Source organism: Oncorhynchus nerka, unplaced genomic scaffold, assembly GCF_034236695.1.
Source record: "Oncorhynchus nerka isolate Pitt River unplaced genomic scaffold, Oner_Uvic_2.0 unplaced_scaffold_3025, whole genome shotgun sequence".
In the NCBI taxonomy this organism is placed as follows: domain Eukaryota; kingdom Metazoa; phylum Chordata; class Actinopteri; order Salmoniformes; family Salmonidae; genus Oncorhynchus; species Oncorhynchus nerka.
In genome coordinates this window covers 1-8,819 of record NW_027038274.1, presented here as the reverse complement: position 1 = coordinate 8,819, position 8,819 = coordinate 1, and the positions used below count along the sequence as shown (strand labels likewise).

The following is an 8,819-nucleotide window of genomic DNA, read 5'->3' as shown; positions in this document are numbered from 1 at the left end:
CATCTCCTCTATATGTAGGAGGTTCCTTTATGTCTGATTGCATGATGAACTTAATTTTACTGAGATCTACATATCCTACCGACTCTGAATGATGATCACTTATCTTTTCTGTACTTACTGGTGGCTCATAAGTACTGGACCTGCCACTCTGTAGTTCTTCCCTAATGGAGCTCCCTATTTCCTGGGCTAGCTGAGTGACCAGCTCAGCTAGACCATCTACAGGGGCATTTGGATTAACACCAGATGAAGGGCTTTCATCCAAAACATGGGGGAACCTCCTGCACCTACACACTTTACAGGGGTGTGATCAGAGTATGAGAAAAACCTCCCCCTCCCAGCAGTGAATTTGGGTTCATCACCATTATAAGATGCCATGCCACTAAACCACCAATGTTACGTTAAAATGTCTGTTGATGAACACACCTCTATGTTGGTTAACTTCTTGCGAGCCATCCCGGATCCGGATCGTGACTACAGCCTCAAGTCCATTACCATAACGCAACGTTAACTATTCATGAAAATCGCAAATGAAATGAAATCAATATGCTAGCTCTCAAGCTTAGCCTTTTGTTAACAACACTGTCATCTCAGATTTTCAAAATATGCTTCTCAACCATAGCAAAACAAGCATTTGTGTAACAGTATTGATAGCTAGCGTAGCATTTAGCGTTAGCATTCAGCAGGCAACATTTTCACAAAAACCAGAAAAGCATTCAAATAAAATCATTTACCTTTGAAGAACTTCGGATGTTTTCAATGAGGAGACTCTCAGTTAGATAGCAAATGTTCAATTTTTCCTGAAAGATTATTTGTTTAGGACAAATCGCTCCGTTTTCTGCGTCACGTTTAGCTACGAAAAAACCTGTTTCCAAGATTGTGTAAATCTATCCGCAAGCTCATTAGCATAACGCAACGTTAACTATTCATGAAAATCGCAAATGAAATGAAATAAATCTATTTGCTCAAGCTTAGCCTTTTGTTAACCTGTTGCGACGAGCCATCCCGGATCCGGGATCGTGAATACAGCCTCAAGCTCATTACCATAACGCAACGTTAACTATTCATGAAAATGGCAAATGAAATGAAATCAATATGCTAGCTCTCAAGCTTAGATTTTTGTTAACAACACTGTCATCTCATATTTTCAAAATATGCTTCTCAACCATTGCAAAACAAGCATTTGTGTAACACTATTGATAGCTAGTGTAGCATTTAGCGTTAGCATTCAGCAGGCAACATTTTCACAAAAACCAGAAAAACATTCAAATAAAATCATTTACCTTTGAAGAACAGATGTTTTCAATGAGGAGACTCTCAGTTAGATAGCAAATGTTCAGTTTTTACAAAAAGATTATTTGTTTAGGACAAATCGCTCCGTTTTCTGTGTCACGTTTAGCTACGAAAGAAACCTGTATCCAGGATTGTGTAAATCTATCCGCAAGCTCATTAGCATAACGCAACGTTAACTATTCATGAAAATCGCAAATGAAATGAAATCAATCTATTTGATCTCAAGCTTAGCCTTTTGTTAACAACACTGTCATCTCAGATTTTCAAAAATATGCTTCTCAACCATTGCAAAACAAGCATTTGTGTAACACTATTGATAGCCTAGCATAGTATTATGCCTGACATTCAGCAAGCAACTTTTTCACAAAAACCAGAAAAACATTAAAATAAAATAATTTACCTTTGAAGAACTTTGAAGAACTTCAGATGTTTTCAATGAGGAAACTCTCAGTTAGATAGCAAATGTTCAGTTTTTACAAAAAGATCATTTGTGTTGACAAATCGCTCCGTTTTCTTCATCACGTTTGGGTAAGAACAAAAAAACAAAACAAAAAACAAAAAATATTAAGTCATTAAAACGCAAACTTTTTTCCAAATTAACTCCATAATATCGACAGAAACATGGCAAACGATGTTTAGAATCAATCCTCAAGGTGTTTTTCACATATCTATCGATGATAAATCCTTCGTGGCAGGTGACTTTCTTCTGAAGAAATGGAACACACATGGACCTAGAGAATATGCAATAATTTCGACACAGGACACCGGGCGGACCCTGGTAAATGTAGTCTCTTATGGTCAATCTTCCAATGATATGCCTACAACACGTCACAATGTTGCAGACATCTTGACGAACGGCAGAGAGCATAAGCTCGTTCACGGCACATTCACAGCCATATAAGGAGACGATAGAAAAACAGAGCTTCAAAATTCTGCTCATTTCCTGTTTGAGTTTCCTCTGGTTTCAGCATGAGTTCCGTGGCACTCACAGATAATATCTTTGCAGTTTTGAAAACGTCAGAGTGTTTTCCTTCCAAAGCTGCCAATTATATGCATAGTCGAGCATCTTTTCGTGACAAAATATTGCGCTTAAAACGGGCACGTCTTTTTATCCAATAATGACATAGCGCCCCATAGGTTGAAGAGGTTAACTATAAACAGCGCTCTCAATGCTTGTTGTCAGAAAAATCAACAGGAAAAGACTGTAGTTCCGATTTTTGCCACAAGGCGGCAAGAGTACCTCAATGATATAATTAGTCTCTAGAGCAGCAGCGCATGGTGATTGAGCTGATGTCGATCAACGATGAATCCGGGTCTAGAAGGCACCAATGTAACCGGTGCTATACTGCACCGCTGTAACTCTGCGTTGTGTGTGGTTGATTGAGACTATAGACGTGGACTTTGGAGACCAGGTAGTTTTAATTAAGCAGAACTCACTCTCTGCATCTTGCATCTGCATCCAAAAGGAAATAAAACATTTGTAGAGCACATATGTTCTGAGAATCGTTGCCTATTTCTCTCAGTGCATCAAAATGATTTTTGAATACAAACATTAATACAGTCTCTCCTTATTATACGTAACATATTTTACAAAGATAAAACCACATACCTGCATCCAAAAGGAAATAAAACATTTGTAGAGAACATGTTCTGAGAATCATCGCCTTTTCTACAACAGATGCACAATAGAGGGACTGGGATCATTCCAGGAGCTAGCCATCATTCACACATACAATAGCATACAAATGCAATTGCCATGTTGACTGTAGGAAAGTCCACCAAAAGCTTTTGCCAGAGAATTGACTGTTAATTTCTGTACATAAGCCGCCTCCAATGTAGTTTTAGAGAATTTGACAGTACATCCAACCGGCCTCACAACCGCAGACCACGTGTAACCACTCCAGCCCAGGACGTCCACATCTGGCTTCTTCACCTGAGGGATCCTCTGAAACCAGCAACCCTGACAGCTGATGAAACTTAGGAGTATTTCTGTCTGTAATAAGCCCTTTGTGGGGAAGAACTCATTCTGATTGGCTGGCCTGGCTCTGGTGGCTGCGCACTTGCCCTCCCAGTCCCATCCATTGCTGCACCCCTAATCTCCCAGTCCCATCCATTGCTGCACTCTGCTCTCCCAGTCCCACCCACGGCTGCGCCTGCCCAGTCCTGTGAAATCCATAGATTAAATTTAATGAATTAATCAATTGACTGATTTCTTATATGAAATGTAACTCAGAAAATCTTTCATTGTTGCTTTTCTCAGTGCTATATTTTGGTTCAGTATAGTTAACGTTAGCGAACTCTTGCATTCTGTACGTGGTATGCCAATGGCCTGCGATGCCCACTATATAGCTTTTCAGATCTATTCATATATTTAGCTACTGCAGAGTTAGCTAGATCGGTGATGAGATGACCATTCAGTATGTAAACTAATAGCGGGGCTTGGCCACCACCAAAATGGCTGGTCTTACCTTATCCTTGATCAGCATTTTGACTGTCGACAAAATACGCTTTAAATCGATGTAAAAAAAGACCTAATCCACATTTAGTGTGGTACTGTCAAATTAGACAAACCAGATTGTTCAATCTTTTGATTCAACTTTATTTCCTGTGTAAGTCACTATTCTGACCGTCCATCGTGTTTTGTGAGACGCTTTACAGACTACTTTATGGGGAAAAGATGTGACTATTACCATTTCTTTTAAACCCATAAAAAATTCAAGGATGTTTTCAGACCAGGAAATACCAAAAGTGATGATGTTGGTAGGTTTTTAGGTCTATAATTATCGCTCCTTGACCTCTCAATGGGTGTTCAAGACTTAAGATGATTAGGATCAATTGGTCCATAAATATTTATGGTTGTAGGCACTCCTAGATCATTCAGTCATGTCACCCTTGGCAATGTGCAAATTGTTTTGGCTATCGTAGCAGCAAGCGCTGCCAATGAAGGTATCGTCTAATATTAGACGATAATATGATTATGTAGCTGATACCATGTTAACTTGAATAGGCTACTTATCTCATGCTGACCGCCCAACAGACTAGCCAAGTTGTGGTGTTGGCTCTTGAGATGTGAATGATGACATTATCACATTTATATTTTTAGATTTTAATGTGGATTGTGAGAAACACTCCATTAAAGTGACATGGAAGGTCAGTCCAGAGTTGCTGAACATGTCACTGCCTCTTTTCCTTGGACACTGTGTTCCGTCCATTTTCTGTTCTTCCCACGGGAAGGCATGGCGACATTCCACTACAACCTCAATGGCTGTGCCATCAAGAAACGGGTAATGTCTAACTCTTGACTCCAATGTATGCCATTTTGGATCCTGCGACGACTAATGCTTCTCCTTCTATTCCCAGTGACTGGCAAAAACACATCTATTCAACCAGCCTGACTTACAGACCTAACCTAAAGCCCAAACCTGCTGCTATTAGTCACCATGAGTTGGGCGGTTACATAAGGCAACCATCTATGCCAGGGGTACTCAACCTTACCCTAAAGAGGTATTTCGGTTCTATTTTTATCATTAATTGCACACACCTGGTGTCCCAGGTCTAAATCAGTCCCTAATTAGAGGGAAAGATTTTTTTTTTAAATGCAGTGGAACTGAGTTGAGTTTAGGCTCTATGGGTGTAGTGTACTCTAGCTATGGTGTTGGAATCAAATCTTCCTAAGCCTTTGCCACCTTCATTATTAAACTAAACATTCCCCTTGTATGTAGACCGGGGATGGATTCCCCCATTTCCTTATCCCCTGCCTATGGTAGTGCTGAGGGTCATGGAGGATTGGTTTCCACATGGCACTCCTCAATGGTGAGTGACTCATACAACATCAATTATTGTAAGAATATGTTCAGTCAACTTAACTGGTAAAGAAATTCCTAGCAGAGGACACTGCCCAAAGAAGTTGAAACCTGTGGCTGTACAGTACGTATGTGAGCATTGCGCCCCTTCCCCTCTCTGTTGCATGTAGAAGACCTTACTGGTCTGGCTAAGAGCAGCCTGTTTCCCTGGGCTCTTTCATCCCCATCTGGGCAGCAGTGGATCAGAAGGACCATCAGCCCTTGCTGCTGCTCTTGGAGGAGTGTGTATGGCCACAACACCAGAACTGCAGTCTGCGAGCCTGGTGTACCCCATCATCACCAACAAGGGTATGTACCAGACCTGGCTATGGCCATGTAGGGTGCACGTTTGGTTTTTGACTGCCTAGCGCTAAACAGCCTACTCAAATGTTGAAAAGTATTGAATACATTTTAAAGTTAGCTTATTTGCTGGATGGAAGTTCTGTTTGTCTGCTCATTGCACAATGCATTTTCAGTTGCCTTGCAGATGGGAAGACTGGGAACCCAGGTTCCTGCCTAGGTACCACTCGTCTGCTATTCTGCTTTACCTGCAGTCCTTCAAGTTTGCCTTAGGCGAGGAAGGAGTGGACCACAAGTTCTCGGTATGACTGGGTTGTTTCATACTGTAGTTCTTGACTGTTCTCTTATTTCACCCCAGGTGTATATTCATTGTAAGCTTGTTTGCATGGGACCCTGAGGTTTTTTTGATATAGAAAAGAAGGCCTGCCACTACATTAAAGAGACTGGAGAGTAAGTATTGGTCACATAACGACCATAATGACGTTAGTGCCAATGCAACAGCCAACTTTTTTTTATTCATAGATGGGAGCTGCTGGACGACCCGTCTCAAAGTGACCTCTGCAAGTGCTGTGACTCGAGTTGCAAGCCTCGGTTGAAGAGGGGTGTGGATTCAGGTATTTTGAGGCACTTCATTTCAAGCCTGACTAAACTGTAGTTCCATATTCATTTGAGCTGATCACTCTTGAGTTCTGATGGGACTGCAGCTTGAAGTAATTTATATTTTTTTCTCAGAACCCCAGGGCCTGGTTCAAAACTCTGTTCTTGGACCGCTCACAATAGTGGAAAACTCTGAAACCCGGATCCCCAGTGAATTTGTAAAATATCCTACTGTAGAACAAGGTTGGTGATTTTGGCATTGAAGACTATAGTTTACACTTGGCTTTTAATTGTATGAGCTTTGATGCCAAATGAACTTGAACCTGTAACCTACTCATCTGTCATTGTGTTCTGTATTCAGTTGACTGGTTGGTGTAATGGTCTGGAACACTTTGCTTGTCAGGTGTGTGTGTGCTGGTTATTTTACTGTAACATCCCCAACGGCAATGAGATGCATGTTACTAACACTTCTTCAACCTGTTACAGGGATGGCTGTCTTTTCTGTCTCTACAGCCATCTAATTGTAGGTGGCCTGAAGGGTGCATCACTTTCCACTATCCCCAGTATGGATATGAAGTCCTTTGACTTGAGCATGTTTCAATAAAATGAATACTTTACAATGGTGTTTGTTTCTAATGGTTGTCAAAATGCTATGATCCTGATGAGATGTACCTAAATCCAGTAGTGCTGTCGTATTCACAAAATAGCCCAGATGTGACCATCTGGTTGTAAGAAGACGATCTCAATGAGAGTTTTAGACTTTGTGTTCTGACTTCCTAGTGTCCTGATTACTCTTGAACTGTAACACTCCTTCTTTTGGCATAATTAGCTTGGCAACGATAGTCACAGCAGGTGTCTGGCAATGGTAACGCTATTTGAAAGATTGTCATAAGAACCTGCTTATTGTTGGCTATACTTTTTCAGCAGTAGCCTAATCAAGATCAAATTGACAAGCCAAGTTTAGAGATTGTAGGTGGCTGATGGCCATGCTTAATGGCTGTGATAGAGGAAACTGAGCTGGATCAACAGCATTGCACATAGTTACTCCACAATACTAACCAAAATTACAGAGTGAAGAGAAGAAGTCTGTACAGAATATAATATTCCAAACATGCATCCTGTTTGCAATAAGGTACTAAAGTAAAACTGTACAAAATTAAAGGAAGAAGAACTTGTCCCTAATATACACAGTATGTTTGAGGCAATCAAACACAACACATGACTGAGTACCACATCATATTTTCCAAGCATGGTGGTGGCTGCATCATGTTATGGGTATGCGTGTCATCGGCAAGGACTGGTGAATATTTTAGGATCAAAATAAATGGAATAGAGCTAAGCGCAGGCAAAATCCTAAAGGAAAACCTGGTTCAGTCTGCTTTCCAACAGACACTTGGAGACAAACTCACCATTCAGCAGGACAATAACCTAAAACACAAGGCCAAATATACACTACTGTTGATCAATAACCAATTTGACAGAGCTTGAAGAATTCTGTAAAGAATAATGGGAAAATATTGCACGATTTTTATTTTTTTACCTTTAACCAGGCAAGTCAGTTAAGAACACATTCTTATTTTCAATGACTTCCTGGGAACAGTGGGTTTAACTGCCTGTTCAGGGGCAGAACGACAGATTTGTACCTTGTCAGCTCGGGGGTTTGAACTCGCAACCTTCCGGTTACTAGTCCAACGCTCTAACCACTAGGCTACCCTGCTGCCAACATAGAGGTGTGGAAAGCTCTTATAGACTTACCCAGAAAGACTCACTGCTGTAATCTCTGCCAAAGGTGCTTGTACAATGAGGTATTTAATTTTCAATCAATTTGCAAACATTTCTATAAACATGTTTTTACTTTGTCATTATGGGCTATGTGTAGATGGGTGATTTATTCATTTTATTCAGGCTGTAACACAAAATGTGGAATAAGTCAAAGGTACGAATTCTTTCGGGAGGCTAAAACTGTTGAGCTAGCTAGCAGCTTGGTAACTAAGGCTAAACTGTTGGCTTGCTATCATAATGTAGAAAACACATTTTACCTAACTAATTTTAGCTTGTATCACATTTAGTATTTAATAAGTTAATTAGACTAACTGGAAACAGGACATTAATGCACAAAATGAAGAACTATATTCAACTTTGCTTATATGCTGCTCGCTCCTGCAGAATTTTGTACTTCCTATTCCTCCACTTTTTTCCCAAACGTGTTTATTTTGCCTATCAAGTGACATGTTTACCTGCAATAGACCCTCAATTATGATATCAGTGTGCTGAAATGCATTGAGATTTATATTTTAATAACAGCCAAATGTATCATGTAGCGTCAGTGTCATAGGTCTACAGAACATGAACTTTAAACCTGTCATAGGAGTACAGAGAACATACATGGCTTGTGGCCCTGGGAGTATACAATGGAGTGTATAAATTATTTTTTACCAAATGTTGCTTAAAATTTGAGACTTTGCTTTTTGTTGTTATCGATGCAAAAACAATGTGGGGTAAAAATAGAGAGAAAAAAGGGAAACTTTCAACAGTAATGGCAATGTTGTCATAGTTTCCCTGTTGCCACTTATGTAACTGTAATAATCTGTTTACACTTTATTCAAATGAAATCATTTTCACGTATGCACTGGCCAAAGATGTTTAAATGAGAGTTGTCACCTGGTGGCAACAAATGTTGGCAACAAATGGAACCACAGGAAAAACACCTTAGAAATAATATTCAATTGTCCACATGATAGAGCCATATAAGAGTTATAAGGTAACATGAGTAAATTACATCAGTTATCA

The 8,819-nt window shown here is 40.0% G+C and overlaps 1 long non-coding RNA gene across 1 annotated transcript; it reads left to right on the top strand.

Moving 5' to 3' along the window:
• The first annotated feature begins 5,813 nt into the window (after window positions 1-5,813).
• On the top strand, window positions 5,814-6,640 carry LOC135566899 (uncharacterized). Its single transcript, XR_010462204.1, has 5 exons — window positions 5,814-5,882; window positions 5,955-6,046; window positions 6,165-6,272; window positions 6,391-6,432; window positions 6,516-6,640. It is a non-coding gene; the product is annotated as an uncharacterized LOC135566899 (long non-coding RNA).
• The last annotated feature ends 2,179 nt before the right edge of the window (window positions 6,641-8,819 follow it).